This window comes from Thamnophis elegans, chromosome 3 (assembly GCF_009769535.1).
Source record: "Thamnophis elegans isolate rThaEle1 chromosome 3, rThaEle1.pri, whole genome shotgun sequence".
NCBI classification, from domain to species: Eukaryota; Metazoa; Chordata; class Lepidosauria; order Squamata; family Colubridae; genus Thamnophis; species Thamnophis elegans.
This window is the reverse complement of record NC_045543.1, coordinates 27,542,600-27,560,890: the sequence shown is the minus strand read 5'-3', so window position 1 is coordinate 27,560,890 and position 18,291 is coordinate 27,542,600.

Genomic DNA, 18,291 nt, shown 5'->3' with positions numbered 1-18,291 from the left:
TTTTTTAAAAAAACATGTAGATTCCAATAAACTATGCTATCAGATAACACCCCATGCAGAATTTAAATAATGATGTGTGGGATCACAGATTTTGGAAGGTCAGAATGATAAAAAAAATTATAAACAGAGCAGACAAAAAAATGCCCCATGGCTCTTTTGCCATTTCCTTTCTGTTCTCTGAACCATCCAAGTATTGACATCATTGGCTTCGTGCCTTTCTGCAGAGAATGCATTGTATGACATGGATGTACATTTTCTGGAAACCAGATGTTTTGGTTGTGTAAATAGCCATTTGTCCTTCCGTGTTTGCATGAACAGCCTACAATATCTGAACATCCTGTGAAGTCATGCTTGTTTCTCACCAGCTTTGATGTTGAGGAAGTTAACTAATTCACTGACAAAAATATTGAAGTGAATAGGATTTTACTTAAACTTGCTGTTTATTTTTCAAGATACTTAAATCTCTTTCAGAAATTATTCTCCTATACTTCAAAGCAGTAAGTGAGATTCAGAGAATCATATTAGATGTTTCATGACAAGAGTTATATTGACTTAAGGCCAGCTTTCTGTTTTAAAAGTTTATACTCTAGTGAGCAATTAATAATGGTACAGTAAAAATTTGAATAGAAACTTATAGTTAAAAGAAGTTCATGCATTTAAACTCACATACCGTATATTGTGGAACTTTTATAATTTTAATTATTATACATTTGTAGAAGACTTCCAGATTTATTTATGGAACCATGTAGCTTGTGTTTCTTTGGATCACATGGCCATCCCTCCGCCTCGAAACATCTATTGTCATTGCTCAAATATTCAGGGTTTGAAATATGTTCTGTGCTTAGTTTTCCTGCATGTAATTTTCTTCATTTGACTGAAATTCAGCAGCTGCATAAAATTGAAGGCATATTGACATTTCTTGTTGAAAATACTCTGGTCCTATACTCAATGCTGGTTTCACTCCAAACCAATTTAAGAAAATCCAGTCTGGACTGAAAAACTTTGGCTACAGTTTTCAAATGATTAATAGCTGGCTAATGTGCTTTCCTAATAGCCAACTTTCCTGTAACTGTGCTCTCCCACTTTGTCCAGAGAGATATATGCCAACTGGTTTCCTTCCTGGGACTGCCTTTTTCTAGACATATATAATTATGTATCTATACATTTATCATACATGTATAGTGTATGTTTATGTATGTAACCTTCCATAAAGTCAATTGCATAATGTGAGATATTTGAACCAGTGCATTACAGCACTACAAATTATGTTATTGTTATGTTGCACACAGTACACTTGCCAAGATTGAAAACTTGGTCTAAAGACCCTTCACCAGCTTTGGTGTTTTAACTTTGTTTTTGGTATTAGAGGGGTCCTTTTTCTCTCCATTAATCATTCCGTAAGAGCTGTGATGGCATAGTGGTTAGAATGCAGTACTGCAGGCTAATTCACTGTTCACTCCAGCAGTTCGATGCTCACCGGCTCAAAGTGACTCAGCCTTCCATCTTGAATGAATACCCAGATTGTTGGTGGCAATATGCTGACTCTGTAAATCACTTAGAGAGCAATGTATAGCACTATGAAGTGATATATAAGTCCAAGTGCTATTGCTATTCTTAAAATCCAAATATTTGCATTGGCAGGAGATGGTACCTTGAGTCAATGTGACTCAGGGGCCATATATTCTCTAGCCAGCATTGGATAAAAATAATCAGTCACATAAAAGTGAATTCACATAAGTGAGAACACTCTGTATGTTTATTGCTTTATGGAATGCAATACATACCTATACACTTACAAACATACAACATTATATTGAATTTATATATACCAAGACAAAGCATGAACATGCAAATAGGTGCAACAAGCTGTATTACTCCCTGTTTGTTTCCGATGACTTTAGATTATAGCTTCTAAACTAGCATAATGGTAGTAATTCTTACCTTGTAAATAGGTTGCTGGTTCAAAACCCAGTAAAAACTGGATGTGTTGTAGTTGTGATAATTCCTTTCTTCTCCTGAGTTTTCTACGTTTCCCTGCTCTTTCTTTCTTTCTTTCTTTCTTTCTTTCTTTCCTTCCTTCCTTCCTTCCTTCTTTCATCCTAAAAACCTCCAGTGATATGCAGTTGCATTATTTTTCCAGTCAGTTGAGGTAGAAATATTTCACTCGAACTTCAAAATAGGCCCTATTATTATACCCATGCTCTAGCACTTAATAATTTCATCCCCTGGTATCCTTAATTTCCTTTAAATATATAAAAACAATATTTCAAAGAATACATTAGAATATTTACATGTTTATCATGCTAAGCCTTGATTCGTCTATGGTAGTTATAGTAAACTACTTTTCTGGCTTTGCATATCATGGTAAGGGATAAACCAAGATGTATAAATCACTCAGATTACTGCATTAAGCCCAAACTAAAGAAATCACCTGATGTCTTAATGTAATGTGTGAATCTAATTTTGATAACAACGCTGAACCATTCCACAGAATTAAAACATACTTTAGCTCATGCACTATTAGGATAACAGATTCAGACTCAGTCTAGGCAAAATAGAAGGATTGTTATTTCAGAAATATACATCTATATGATATATATCATATATCTACTAGGATTGTATCATTCCTGACTCTTGATAAGATTTTGCCTCTCCAGAAAGAACAGGTTCACAATCATGAGTACTCCTGGACTCACAGATCCAGATGCAGGTGGAAGTCATGGTCAGGAGAGCCGTTCAACCTTTGGCTGATACATCGATTTGAGATCTTACCTTGAATAGGATAAACTAAAGAAAATTACTCATGCCCTTCTCATGACCCCTGAAGATCTGGGGATGATAGATGATAAGCCTACTGGGCAATCTCAATATTGCCATGTCACTTCACACTGTTGTTGTGGGAGCTGCACTGATTGCCAATGTGTTTCCAAATGCAGTTCAAGTTGATAGCCGGTAGATTTCAAAGAGCTTGGAAATTGGGTGCCTAAGAGACTGTCTTTCTCAAAGAGATTCTGCCTGTCAAATTCATACTGCCAGAGAATCCCCATCCACCAGCAAGTGAGGCACAAAGGGAATCTAAATGCCAGCTGTTATCTGCAGTAGCACCCCAAGGCAAAGGTGGCTACCACTTATAGGGTCTTCTGTAAGATGGTTAAAACCTGGCTTTTCCTGAAGACTCTCAGAGGTCAGGTGTGGAGCCATTCTTAGCTATGTATTTGATTTATTAGTTTTAATATTAGTTTTATTATTAGTTTTATTATTAGTTGTTTTTATTATTATTATTTTTCGCAACAACAGAATTGTATCACAGCGGCCAGTTGTTTAGTCGGATTTGGCATTGATTACTAGTTGGGCCCCACCCAGGGGCCTAGGACGTCGTAATGTATTTTCGTAATATGCGTGCAGATCCAAGCAGTGCGGCTTTTTGCATTTGACTGATGGTGATTTTGTCAATTTTTAACTGATTTAAATGTAATTCCAGTGCTTTTGGAATAGCACCCAGTGTGCCGATTACCACTGGAATTACCACTGCTGGTTTGTGCCATAGTTGTTGAATTTCGATTTTTAAGTCCTGGTATTTTGCAATTTTTTCACATTCCTTCTCATGGACCCTGCTATCACCTGGTATTGCAATGTCTATGATTGTCACCTTGTTTTTCTCAACCAGTGTGATGTCTGGTGTATTATGCGCCAGTATTTTGTCCGTTTGTATGCGAAAATCCCACAAGATCTTGACCATCTGATTTTCGGTGACTTTTTCAGGCTGATGTTCCCACCAGTTTGTTGCTGTTTTAATATTATAATTTTTGCACAAATTCCAATGGATCATTTGTGCTACTGAATTGTGCCGCAATTTATAATCAGTCTGCGCGATTTTTTTACAGCAGTTGAGTATGTGATCAACAGTTTCATCAGCTTCTTTGCAAAGTCTGCATTTGGCATCATCAGAGGATTTTTCGATTTTGGCCTTAATGGCATTTGTGCAGATAGCTTGTTCTTGCGCAGGCAGGATTAGTGACTCTGTTTTTTTCTTTAATGTACCTGCTGTTAACCATAACCAAGTTTTTTCACTGTCCACTTTATCTTTTATTTTTTCCAGAAATTGGCCATGCAGTGCTTTGTTCTGCCAACTCTCCATTCTTGATTTTATCACATCTTTTCTGTATTCTTGTTTCGTCTGTTGGACCTTCAATAGATTTTTGTTCTTTACTTCGATTAATAGATGTTCTTGACTTTCTTTTAAATAATCAGCCAGTGCATGTTTTTTTTTCTTCAACTATTTGCTTCACTTGTAATAATCCTCTGCCACCTGATTTTTGGGGCAGGTATAATCTATCAGTATCACCACGTGGATGTAAACTGTAGTGCATTGTCATTAATTTCCTGGTTTTTCGGTCCAAAATGTCCAAATCAGCTTGTGTCCAGTTAACTATACCAGCTGTGTATCTTATAACTGGTATTGCCCAGGTATTTATGGCCTTGATTGTATTTCCACCATTCAACTTAGATTTCAAAATTTTCCTAACTCTGTTGGTGTACTCTCCCCTGAGAATAGTTTTTACTTCTCCATGCTTGATGTTATCCAACTGCAGAATGCCTAAGTATTTGTAGGCTTCATTTCAGCTGCATTTAATTAGTTGGCCATTGGGTATTTCAATTCCTTCACATGTAGTGATTTTGCCCCTTTTTATGGATACAGTGGCGCATTTTTCCATGCCAAACTGCATTGAAATATCGGTGCTGAATACTCGGACTGTGTTTGTCAGTGATTGGATTTCTATTTCTGACTTTCCATAGAGTTTCAAATCATCCATATATAATAAATGAGAATTTTTTTCAGCTTCTTTGCCTGTTTGGTAGCCTAATTTCATTTTTTTAAGATTATTGATAGTGGGATCATGGCGATGATGAAGAGAAGAGGTGAAAGTGAATCACCCTGGAAAATTCCTCGCTTGATATTAACCATTCTGTAGTTCTCATTCCCTACTGCCAACTCAGTTCTCCACTGTTTTATCGCCTTTTCAGTAAAGGATGTAATATTTTTGCTAATGCCAATTGTTTCTAAGCATTTTATGATCCAACTATGTGGCAATGAGTCAAATGCCTTTTTGTAATCAATCCAGACCATATTCAAGTTCGTTTTTCTGTTCTTACAATTTTCTAATATCATTTTATCAATTAGGAGCTGATCTTTTGTGGCCCTGCTCCTTCTTTTGTTGCCTTTTTGCTCTACTGGCAAGATGTTATTTGTTTCCAAATAATCCATAATGTTATCTGCAATAATGCCTGTGAGTAATTTGAAGGTTGTTGGCAAGCATGTTATTGGTCTGTAGTTTTCAGGTATTGTTCCTTTAGTTGGATCTTTCTGAATCAAGTATGTTTTTCCAGTTGTCAACCATTCATCAATTTGACCATTTTGTAAAATTTCATTCAGTTGCCTGGCCAATATTGCATGTAAACCGGTAAGATATTTGAGCCAGAAACCATGTAATTGGTCATTTCCAGGTGATGTCCAATTCTTTACTTTTTTTACTTGATTTTTGACCATCTCAGCTGTTAACCAAGTACCTTCTTAAAATATATGATGTTCCTAGTAGTGCAGGTTTTTGCAGTTCCACTGTTGTTATTGCAGGAAGCTGTAATTTCTTTATGTGTTTTGTAAAATTCTTGGACGTGGTACCAAGTGCCCCGATGACAAAGGGTATCAGTGTTACATGTTTTATCCATAGCCATGTAGTTTCGGTGGCCAGGTTGTGATATTTCATGATTTTTTTTAGTTCTTTTCCTTTGACTCTGGCCTCTCCTGGTAAAGCGATATCAATAAACTATACACTTCGGCCCTCTACAACCATGATATCTGGCATGTTGCTTTTGTTGTTGTTGTTATTACTTCTGTAAACTGCTTTGAGTTCACTGAAACTGAAGTTGCGAATGAACTCCATCAATAAACGCTGACTTCTGCATATTTTCTTTTAAAAGGATTGTGAACTCCTTTCTCTCACCCTTTGCTTTTTACAGTGCCGTTATGATTATAGTACACAAATATTGTTGCTTTTGAGGGATATAACAATTACTTTCTACCAAGAAAACAAACAAGGGAATAAAAAGGTAAAATAACCTGGAAGTTCCTCATTTTCTTGGAGTATGCATCAGTCAATACTATGCCTTTATTTATTTACAAAATATGTTGAAAGTTTTAAACAAGGTATTTTGCGTTCCTACTGGGATATGCACCATACAAATATATTATGATCTTTTCATTGGAGTTCTGGACTGCACATGTTTTACTGACTTTTCTCTTTTTTTGCACCATGTATAGTCCCTTTTATTTACATTATATTACATTACATTGCCTCTTTGCCACTCATGTTTTCTTACATGTTAGAGTTATACATGGTGGTGGGATTCAAATAATTTAACAACTGGTTCACCCAGGGTCAAGTTGGCTATCATGGGAGGTCTGGCCCATCCCTGTCCTCCTGCTCCACTGCACATGTGGGATGAGCCTCCCGTGATGGCCAGCTTGACCCTCGGTGAACCAGTTGTTAAATTTCCACCCTTTGCCAAGGGCTATTTCCGAGAGTCTGCATGTTGGTCTCGCACTGTTTCCACCTTCTGGATGCAGCTCTTTAAGAGGCGAGGTTTCCGAGGAATGAAAGGGGTGGGTTACTATAGAGACAAGAAGTTGATGCTCCTGAGAGCTCATGTGGGAAACTGAAGAATTGCGGGAAAATGGAGGTAGGGATTCCCACCCTCCCCATGGAGTTATGTGCAGGGGGTGTTGGTCAGTCTGTGGGCAAAGTGAGAGGGGTGAGGAATTAAGTTGGCAGAATGATCGAAGGTGGGCCCAATGTAGGGGAGACTGAGGAGTTATTTTGGCCAGGCAAATTATTACATACACACACCGCTCTCAAAGTGGATCCTGGGCACTGCACTGCAATGGAAAAATGGACAATGGAGCAGCCAGCACGAGGGGAGGAGGAGGAGAAGGGAGAAGAAAGAGGGAAAGTGGCCTTCTCCTTCCCTCACGTCAGCCACTCCATTGCCCATTTCTCCATTGCAGTGCAACACAGCGCCCAGGATCCACTTTGATAGTGGGGGATGGGTAATTTAACAATCAGTTTGCCCGAAACAGTGCGAACCGGCTAAATCCCACCATTGGTTATACATAATTGCTTACACCGCCAATTTATTGTTGGTAGTGTATAGATGATCTTCTCCCACACCACTTGTAATTCATGGCCTCAATAATTGTAACTCTAGTCCTGGATTGTTAATTGTAATTAATATCATTTTTAGATTTGTTACATCCGATAATACTTCATGCAGGTGCTCAGTTGCAATAAGAACCACCAGAAAGGGTACACAATTATTTAATGGCTAGATTGTTTGGCATTTCTTTGCTCTTTTTTAATAAGTAAAGGACATTTTTAATTTACAGGGAGGTTAAATTAACAAGTTCTGTGGAATAATTTGTGAACAGATAATTGCACAAAGATGTTTGTGTTGAATGTGCATCCAGAGACAAAACATAGAATATTAAGGCTTTTAACTTTTGGGTTAACCTAGGAGATGCTCTGGGAGGCACTGTTGAGCTGCATCAGAATACAGGGATTTATGACATGAATGCATCTTAAGATATTTGTAAGATAATTGCATCCCTGTGGAATGTAACTGTGGAATAGCAGGTGACTGGTTAGCTATCAGAAGCCGGTAAACAACTTTATCAAATTGTCAATCATTGAAAAGAATTAACAGTATTGATCCCCCTGATCTTGTACAGTACATTTGTGTTCATTGGATAGAGCAAACAGGTGAGGGATAGGACAATGAATGAATTCCTGTTTGTAGACCTGAGTTAAAACAAACAAACAAACAAACAAATGTTGTAATAGCTTAAGTTGCTTTATGGAAAAGGAAAGAAGTTCAAACTTCTCAAAATGGTTATTCTGACCATTCTCTTTTTGGACAGATTAGACGAGTTTGATTACTTTAGGTGTAGGTAGGAGTAAGGAAGCTGGCATGCAGTGCTTCATAAGTTAGTCTTACTTTTCTCTGAAAAAGATGACACAATTAGGATGGATCCCAATTAGCATGGTTAGACCAAGTGGTTAAAGTTGTTATGAGCTTGGCAAAGCAAGGAAGAAAGCTGAACACTGTGGCACATGGTTGACACATGGGAGGATGGTGGGAAATGTTCAGAGTTGCTTTTAAAAAGGCAGCCAATGTAGTTAGGAGCAGATTCTTAAACTGCAAATTCAAAGCAAAGCTCTACTGGACTGATTCTGTCTCCTCTGTGCCACAGAGATGCTTACAGAAAATAATCTTCAAAGGAGAGGAGAGAAATCGCTTTACACTTATTCATCTTCACATAATGTGTTGCTGTGAGAGCGAGGCTGAACTGTTGTTAGAAGACATAAAACTCAAAGACATCAGTGTGTTTCTTGGAAATAATTAAGAAATCAAATAGCACTCAAAAATAAAACATCAAACACACACTGGCACAGGCTCAACCCATTTGATGTGTACTTATGAGGTCATTATTAAATGCAGTGTGATTGAATGCATGATCATCCCAATATCCCATGGTTCCAACACCATCTCTCTCCGGTCAGAAGTTTGCATCCCTTTTAGTGCTTCCAGTCCAACTGCATGAGGAACAATACTTTGGCATTTAATCAATCAACTTTCATTCCTCAGGCAATACAAATAATGATCGTCATTAATACTCCAGGGATCTCTGAATGAAAAGGACATTATTCTGAGTAAAAGTAGGAATATTTTAATCATGAAGCTGGTGATTGAGATACAGTTCTCCAATATTGTGCTTCATGTGAAACCGTTGTGGCTAGGCATACTTGAAAATAAATGAGAAGAAGTGCTTCAGCTCTTGCTTGATCACAGCAGTTCTGCCATTTGTTAAAGCACCCCCTCCTCTTTGTGGCTTTTGTGTGAGCCCCCCCTCCCTTTTTTTCAACCTCACATGGAAACCAGCAAACGGAGAGGCTGCTTTAATAAAGAGCCAGGGTGTTCTAGCTTTGTAGAAACATCTGAAGCACTTCTTAATCATGTTTCCAGTGCGCAAAGCCTTAGAAACCACCCTCTTAACTGTTCTTCCAGATGGCTATGAAAAACAATCACTGCTCTAAAGTACCATAATATAGCAGAAGTTTATGAATGACCAGTATTTTAATTTTGCTGCATTGGTTTTGTTATAAAAAGGGCACACATTTTAGAACAATGTAGAACAGCACAGGTTAGTCCTCCTCTTAAAACAGTTCATTTAGTGACTGTTCAAAGTTACAACGGCACTGAAAACAGTGACTTATGACCATTTTTCACACTTACAACTTTGGTAGAATCCCCATGATCATGTGATCAAAATTCAGATGCTTGGAAACTGGTTCAGACTTCAGACCGCTTCTGTTTCTCAAGGACACGTCATCACCTTTTGCAACCTTTTGACAAGCAAAATCAAAATTAGTCTTGACACCTAGGTTATTTCCTGATGTTTTATTAGTTATTTAGTAAAGGCAGTTCCAGTTTCACTATTTTTTCCAGTCTCCTAAGATAAATGGGTTTCATTTCCAATTTCCCCAATAGCTCCAACATAGATGGAGAAATACACACGTTTCAGGTTTCAGGTTTCGTTTTATTTATATGCCGCCCTATTCCCAGCGGGACTCAGGGTGGCTCACAAACCCCAAAGGGGAAGGGAAACACAAGAACTACAAATACAAGCATTTAAAATAGCCAACAGACACACAATCGAGAGGGGAAGGAAACTCATCAACTCCTTTATACATGTATATGTATAAAGGTATATAAACCCCTAAAGACCCACCCATAGGAAGGAAAGTGATTGGCAGTCACTGTCCTGGATGAGACAGATGAAGGAATTGTCCAATGGGGAGATTTTACTGATTGCATATTTGCAAGCAGTTGCCCATTTGTCTTACTTGGGACAGGATTTTATTTTAAAGCTGGGTTCAAAGTCAAGGCAGAGCAAAATGAACACAGAGCAATTTAAATGGAAGCATGCCTATGCCCCCAGTCTGTATTATTCAACTCTATTTATTCAGTGCAATTGGAGTGAATTTTGTATAGTTTTGGGCATTTGGCTGATATAATGAACAGTTATTTTCTATTATTCATGTGTTTATTTTATGTATGCTTTTTACCTGTTACTCCAAAGACAAGAAAAATTAAGAAACACATAATAGAGTACAACTTAGAAATCAGACATGAATAAACAAGGATTGTCCAATAATCATACTATGGACAAAAACCGATTAGAATAAAATAATCATCAAGGCCTTTCCAATTCAATGGTGACTTTGGGCAAATTGGATGTAGCAGATTCCAAAGTGCAGGGACTATTGAAGCCAGATATCTTGTTCCAACCTCAGGAATCTCATGAGAGGGTAGGATGTTCTTAAGATAAATGCACATAGAGAAGATGATTTTTTTTTTCAAATTCAGAGGACCCTGAATGTTTTAGTGCTTTATTAGATAGCATTTCAGTAACAATGTAGTGTATCATCCAAACTGATAACAATAAAAATTACAATGACCATCAACATTATTTTCTTTCCCTTGCTTTGATGTACATTGTTATATTGATAATATTAAATGTATTAAGAAAATAGTTCACCAAATGAAGTTAATTTTGGGATTTAGGTGCAAAGATATATTTCCGTATTCAACTTCACATTAAAACTAAACTCTGACCTTAATCCTGAATCACTGACCAGCTAATAGGAAATGCCAAGCATAGACATTAAAAGAACACCACTATCAAACCTTTTGACCTTTGGGGGAGAATGTTTTAGTCTTGCTAAGCTGCTTTCTTAAAGCACTTTTTTGCTATTGTATTATATTTTATTCCTCTAGCACAGTTGCTTTTATAAACATCCTAGAAATATTTTCATTAAAGGGTGGGACATACTTCCATCAAATAAATAAACAGACATTCCAGCCAGTACTCACAAGGTCAACAATGTCGCTTCAGTGGCTTGACTATTGCTCACCAAAGAAACACTACAAAGCAAGAGATGAATGGCAGATCATCCAAATGAGGTCAGTTGAGAAGTCCTGAGAAAATACAGACCTTTAAATAATCCTTCTTCTGTCTCTTTAGCTAACAAAACATATTTCTATATTGAAGGGGAAATTCTAGGAACATTAAAGTCTAAATATTTGTTAGGGCTGTACTGTTGGAATCTTTTCAAGGAAGAGTTGGCATACAAAAATCACTGGAAATTCATTCAATGGTCGAATTTATGACCTTCTATGTCCTTATTTTTTTTCTTTTTAACTTCCAGAATAACATGTTGGCATAACTACTATTTTATGAATGGCAGCACGCCATATGTGGAATATCACACAATAGAAAGATGTTATAGCAAAGTCCTATTCCTCCCAGAGGCAATGTGGAGTGTTGTGGACACTTAATGAGCTATTTCCCCCCAACAAATATAGAGGTGGTTGCCTATCGATGTAAAAGTCTACTTCCTTGATTATGGAATAGAGAAGCAGCACTGGAGATAGATACCTAATTTTCCACCATAAAATGGTGGGTTTTCTGCATAGCTTATTCTCTCTGCTTGGGGTTCATGAGCATTAGACATTAGACATTCATGGCATTAGACAGAAGAAGTTGTAATAGGATTTAGGATTTAGGATTTTATTAGTATTTATAGGCCGCCCTTTTCCCTGACGGGACTCAGGGCGGCTTACATCAAATAAGGAAGGGAGGGTACAGACAATAGACGCAGACAATACATAAAAGTAAAATAGTACGCAACATTCATTCATCATTCGGGTGGGGACATATTATCTTTATTCCCAGGCCTGATGGGCTAGTCAGGTCTTAAGGGCTGTGCGGAAGGTCTGGACGGTGGTGAGGGTACGAATCTCCACGGGGAGATCGTTCCAAAGGGTCGGAGCTACTACTGAAAAGGCTCTCCTCCGTGTGGTTGCCAGTCGGCACTGACTGGCAGATGGAACTTGGAGGAGGCCTAATCTATGCGATCTAATTGGTCGCAGGGAGGTAATAGAGCTATGATTCAGGAATAATTTCTTGTTGGCTGATGATGTTGGCTTTATCTGATTCTCACTAGTCTTTGATGCAACTGCTTTCCTTTATGGTTTAATAATTTTAAATTCCTTGGATAAGGGCTCATATTTCCAGAGATCAAAGCTCCACTCATATATAAGAACATTAACAGACTAATCCAACATTCTGCTGATGGGGTGTTGGACAGAATAGATGAGTTGCTCCACTGGTAGGATAGTTCTTCTCTAAACAGGCCAGCTGAGAAACCTGATCTAGGTTGGCCCAAGATAGCTTCCATCATCCTGGTACTTTGCTAATGGTGTGTTTTAAGAATATCTCTGGAAAAGCCTTCCCCCTATCTTATTTTCCCTAGATATCCTCAAATGGAGCTGCAAAGTTTACCAGGTGGATGATCCGCTTCCTTTCAATGGGATATGAAACAAAAATTAACACCTGGGTGAAAAGACAAAATAGATCCCTCTAGTTCTCAGTTGTTCTGGCTGAAGCAAAGTAACAAGATTTAAAAGTTTAAAAAAATGCTGATTCTAAATTTGGGGCAGATTCATATGTTACTACTGTAAGTTTGAGATTGTCATTATTAGGGTCCTCAGACGAGATGCTTGCAGAACTAAGAAACTGTTTTTTGTCAGCTTTTGGATTCTCAGCTTTTGGGGTCTTTTTTTTTTACTAGCCACGGGAGTATTGTACAAGCAAACTAACCTCTGAGTTCCACACTCTAATTCAACCTTTCCAAAACCAATGTACTCCAAATGGGTTGCTTCATGACTTATCACCATAGTCAGTGTAATTATCCTAGCTTATAATTGCTGAAGAGTCAGGCTCCAACACATCTAGAAGGCCAGGTTGAGGAAGGATGACATAACTATTTCTTGGTTTCAGAGATTGTGATGTTTGCAACCAATCACAAGAATTTTCCCCATTTCAGTAGTATATAATTAACTTTAATATGCTGTGTTAATTACTGGAGGCTTGTAATTATCTCTTTGTGACTGTTACTCACTCCACGCTCATCCAGAGAATGCAGCTCCAAATCTTGCCAAGGCAGCTTTCTGTGCAGGTCTTTATAAACTGCCCACGTTATGCCCTTCATTGTACTCCTCTCTACACAGCCTTATTTCTGTAGCAAAAAGGAGTCAGGAATTAGAACCCTGCATGGCTTTTCCTTCTCCAACTTTCCTGCTTTCTTTAAATAAACTCAAAAGGAACCACTGCTTTGCTTTGTTGAAAGAAATGTCCTTCTGGGTTCTGCTCCAAGTGGGGAAAAAGACAGTGGAGACATGGAGGCTGCTTGGAAAGATGGTTTATTGGTGGACAGGACCACATGGCTTGAGTCCTGAACAGAAAAAGGTGATCACATGCTTCAATGTTGGTGGAGAAGAAGAGAAGGGCCAACTGAGATGCTGAGTCCCCGGTTTTATCCCCCTCTGGCCTTTGCTCTTGAGCTTGTATTCTGATTGGTTGTCAGACTCCCATGGGGCCATGCAAGGGGCAACTCTCTAGGCTGCGTATTGAATACAGGTTTGGTTGAGTTCTCAGATGCCATGTGGTGAGTTGGGTAAAGTGCCAATATTATCATGCCTTAATCCCATCCCTCTGGAGCTGAAGTGGAGAACTCTTTATTACATAAAGGGACTAGCTTGGCCTTCTTAATGGCCCATTGACAAAAGTGGGGGAGGCAGGAAGCTGCAGGAAGTTTCTCTTTAAAACATTTCTCCTTTTCACATCCAGGGAAATATAATATTCTGCCTTTTCGATATTTCCTAGGATATTTCATTTTTCTGGGAGAGGGCTGGGTGATAACTTTCCACAGCTTTCAAGCAAGTTTTCATGGAGAAATGGCTTAGTAAACATAATGACCAACACACACATATGAAAGGGCAGGAAGAGAATATAGTTTATAATTTTCTTGAATTTCCTGGGACTACCACTCCCCCCCCCAAATTGGAACCATAACAAATTTGGCCCTACAAGAGCCCCATATGCCCCAAGAGCTGGACCCGAAGGCCTTTCACATCCTCTTTTGCACCATCACCAGTCAGTTCTAACTTCAAACTTTTATTGTCAGAGTACAACATGTGTATAGTGAGATTGGCTGAGCCTCCCTTCGTGCGCCCCCCCGCCCAAACACAATACAACTGACAGTGAAAGAAAATCCCCGGCTCAGTGAATCCTACTAACAAACACCCAGTCCTATTGTACCATGTGAACTTATTGCAGGTCGCGCCAGCCCTGCAAGTCAATCGTACTGTGTTGTTGTAGCGTTATTTCTCATTCAGGAGTCTGAAAGCCCACGGATAAAAACTGTTCTTCAACCTGTCTGCATAGGACCTATGCTTCTATATCTCCTTCCAGATAGTAGGAGAATAAAGAAGGGCTGACCAGGCTGTGAGTTGTCCCTTTCCTCACTCCTCGCTGCTCCTCTGGAGAGAGGAAGTAGCTTCCCCTCAGTCTGTTTGAAAGTGCACCAGTCCTGGGCCTTTCCTTGAAACACAGGAGCTTGTGGGCAGGTTTCCTATTGGCTTTGCTTTCTTGCTTTACCATGCAATGCAACATGAGGGAGTCAGAGCAGTTGTGTCAGCAAAGCAAATGTAATCTTTCTAGTTGAACAGCTGGAGAAAGCATTGTCCTGCTGCAGAGGAGAATGGAGCATAGCAAGCAAGATACCAACGTGGAGATATGAAGGATATAAAGTCTATGTAGAAATGCCCAGGTGCTGCCTCTGTTGCAGAAAGTGGTATAAGAAAGTTGCAATTGTCCTATCCAATTCCAAGGGGAAAAGATCACTGAACTCAATTGAACTAGGTATTCATAAGATTGCACTTTGTAAATAGTAATTTATTTAAAACATTTCATGGGCAAAAGTGTAAAATAGATGCTTTGGCATTGGCCAAAGGAACGTAGGGAAAGACATGATCCATGTAAGAAAATTGCACTCTTACATAGACTTCCCTGGGAATATGTCATACTGCATCTGTCGAGTCTCACTTCTGGAAAGGATGGAGAGCAGCATATTTTTCAACTGATGTCCATGCTTACTTCTGAATAAACCTTCAGAAAAAAGCTCATGCAGTTGATGCCTATGGACATTTTACAATTATTTTCTTCATTCACATTGACTTTGGTTTCATCCAAACTGGAATGAGGTCTTCAAAACCTTTCCTGAAATTGGATGTGAAAGTTTCTCTACTCCTGGTAACATCATGATGATCAAGATTTGTTTTTAAATTTCTTCTTATATGTAAATATTCTTCCTTTGAGCCTTGAGGGGCAGAATACTTCTGTGGGAATGGAGCAGAAGACAATTCTGCTTTTTGTCCACATGTCTTAAAGTTGCCAAGATTGGAAACTACTGCATCGTGCTCTACATGGGGCAGCCCTTGAAGAGCATTCGGAGACTTCAGCTTGTCCAGAATGCAGCCGTGCGAGCGATTGTGGGTGCACCTCGCTTCACCCACGTTACACCTATCCTCCGCGAGCTGCACTGGCTGCCTATTGGTCTTCGGATACGCTTCAAGGCGCTAGTCGTCACTTATAAAGCCCTTCATGGTATTGGACCTGGGTACTTGAGAGACCGCCTACTGCCAATTACCTCCAATAGACCGATTAGATCCCACAGATTAGGCCTCCTCCGAATTCCATCTACTGGCCAATGCCGACTGGCGACCACCCGGAGGAGGGCCTTCTCTGTGGCTGCTCCGGCCCTTTGGAACGAGCTCCCCATGGAGATTCGGACCCTCACCACCCTCCAGGCCTTCCCCAAAGCCCTTAAAACCTGGCTGTTCCGACAGGCCTGGGGCTAATGAGTTTTTTGTCCCCCCTCGAATGGTATGGTTGTTGAGTGTTTTAAATTGTGGTATTGTTTTGTTTGTGTTCTTTTTTCTTATTTGTACCCCCCCCCCCGACTTGGTTGTGAGTCGCCCTGAGTCCCCTCCGGGGAATAGGGTGGCATAGAAATATAATAAACTCAACTCAACTCAACTCAACCCCTGAGTTAGAGAAAGATTGCAAAAAGCAGGTGGCAGAAAGGCCAAGTGACAATGTTTCAAGTTGGGTTTCTGTGGGAGCAATGTAGATAACTTTCGTATTTAGCAATCAGACACTCTCCCCCCCGACACACACACATACAGTGATCTTCTTCAGTACTAATTAGTTTGTTCAAAACAACTACAGGTGTGAATAAGACTATTCTATTTCACACTTGGTTAATGTTTCACTAGAGAGTATCCTTTGTATAAACTATTTGTGACAGATATCACAATGCCCACAAGGTGGTGCTACAGGTGTTTCCAAGAACATTTCCCTACTCAGAAAAGCAGACAGAAAAGCTTTCTGGCTGGGGAATTCTGGGAGTTGAAGTCCGCCAGGCTTCAGGTTGCCAAGGTTGGAGACCCCTGCTCTAAGGGCTTTACCCTGAAGAAGCTATGTTAAAAAAGCCAGTTTTCCATGGATGTTTGTTTGCTAAGCTTGAAGCCTCCGCCTTTCCTGGCCTTTATGTGGCTTTTTCACTTTGTGAGTAAACCTAGAAATAGCTTACTTCAACAAGCTGTCAGCAGATCTAAAGCAATTCAGGCAAATTCTCATCCCACTAGGGAAATTGGAGCGTAAAGAGAAGTGAGTCAGATTGTTTTAATACAAATTAGCCTCCATTCCATTATGTCATCACAGAGTTAAACAGTAAGAAGATCTCATTTTCTGCTTCTCGGTTTACAAAGATCAGAATTGTGCAAGGAATGATATTCCCTGGGATACTTGATGGAGGTAAAAAGGGGATTTCGAAGAAACAGGATAGGGAGAGTATTGATGCCTTTGGGATGGGAAAAGACTCCTAAAAGTACCTTGGGAGAAAGAAAGAAAGAAAGAAAGAAAGAAAGAAAGAAAGAAAGAAAGAAAGAAAGAAAGAAAGAAAGAAAGAGGAAGGAAGGAAGGAAAGAAAGAGGAAGGAAAGAAGGAAGGGTAAAGTCAACCAGAATGCTCTCTTGTGGCACAAATGACCAGATTCAAATTATCCTACTTATTATGATAGCTCTCTGGAGAATGCTGGTAAAAGTGGAAGGGAAGAGAAGAAACAAGGTGGGTGGATTCAGTTACAGTAGTGATTATTGCACCACTGGAAGAGCTGAAGGACCAGGTTAGGGAAGGATCATCATAAAGAAAAATCTATCAATGTGGTTGCTAAGAATCAACACTGACACAGTAGTACCTAGTTAATCAACCAGTCAATCTGAGTCTAAAACAGTTTATTAACTCTAAGATTCTATACTTGATTCTAAACTCTAGAATCATTCTAAGGTTGATTACATTTTGTTCTATGTGCACAAAGTACTGATCTGGACCAGAAGTACAGAGTAATAAGAAGAGCCAATGCCTTCTCAACATTTCCCCTTCCTCTCCTAGAAATTTCCACTGGTGCCAATAGAAATTTAGAGAGAAAGGGAAATTTCAGAAAGCAAATGGCTCAACAAGATGGTTTCCACCTGCTCATTAAGAAGCTGTTAGAATGTGCAGAAAAGGATAGACTAACGCTTACTATTAAGGACAAAGAAGAAACAATGTTTTTTGATATGGGACCTATTTTATCAATGATTAGACAATAGAAACAGAAGTTAGAAATGTGGGGATATAAAAAGGATAAATGCTAAAACGGAGATTTGTTAACGTAGATAAATGTTATTGTTATTATAGTATTAATATTATTGTGATGAATACTATTGTAAACATTTTGATTATGATTGCCTAAAAACGATTGTACCCAGACAACACACTGTTTGATGGAAATTGAATTTTTATGTTATATAAATAAAATAAATAAAACACGGGGGGCGGGGAGATGGTTTCTACCTGATCTTTAATGCATGCTGATGCTAGAATAGTTCAGAACCCCATTATGCTTACTTTCAGATTACATCTCACACTACAAATTAACCCAGGTTATTTTTTTGTCTAACCCCAGACAAGTAACACATAAAAAACTAGTGTATTCCATTATCTGTAGTTTAACCCTGACAAACTACATATATCAAATGCATTCAGTCCGTCTGCCCTCTGATGTTTGATTATTGCAATTATGCGTGTGGAGGCCTGAGCTTGATTGAAACTTAAGGTATAAAATGGATAGCTATAGGTAGTCCTTTACAGTTCACTTAGTGACTGTTCAAACTTACAACAGCATTGAAAAAGGTGACTTATGACTGCTTTTCACACTTACGACCGTT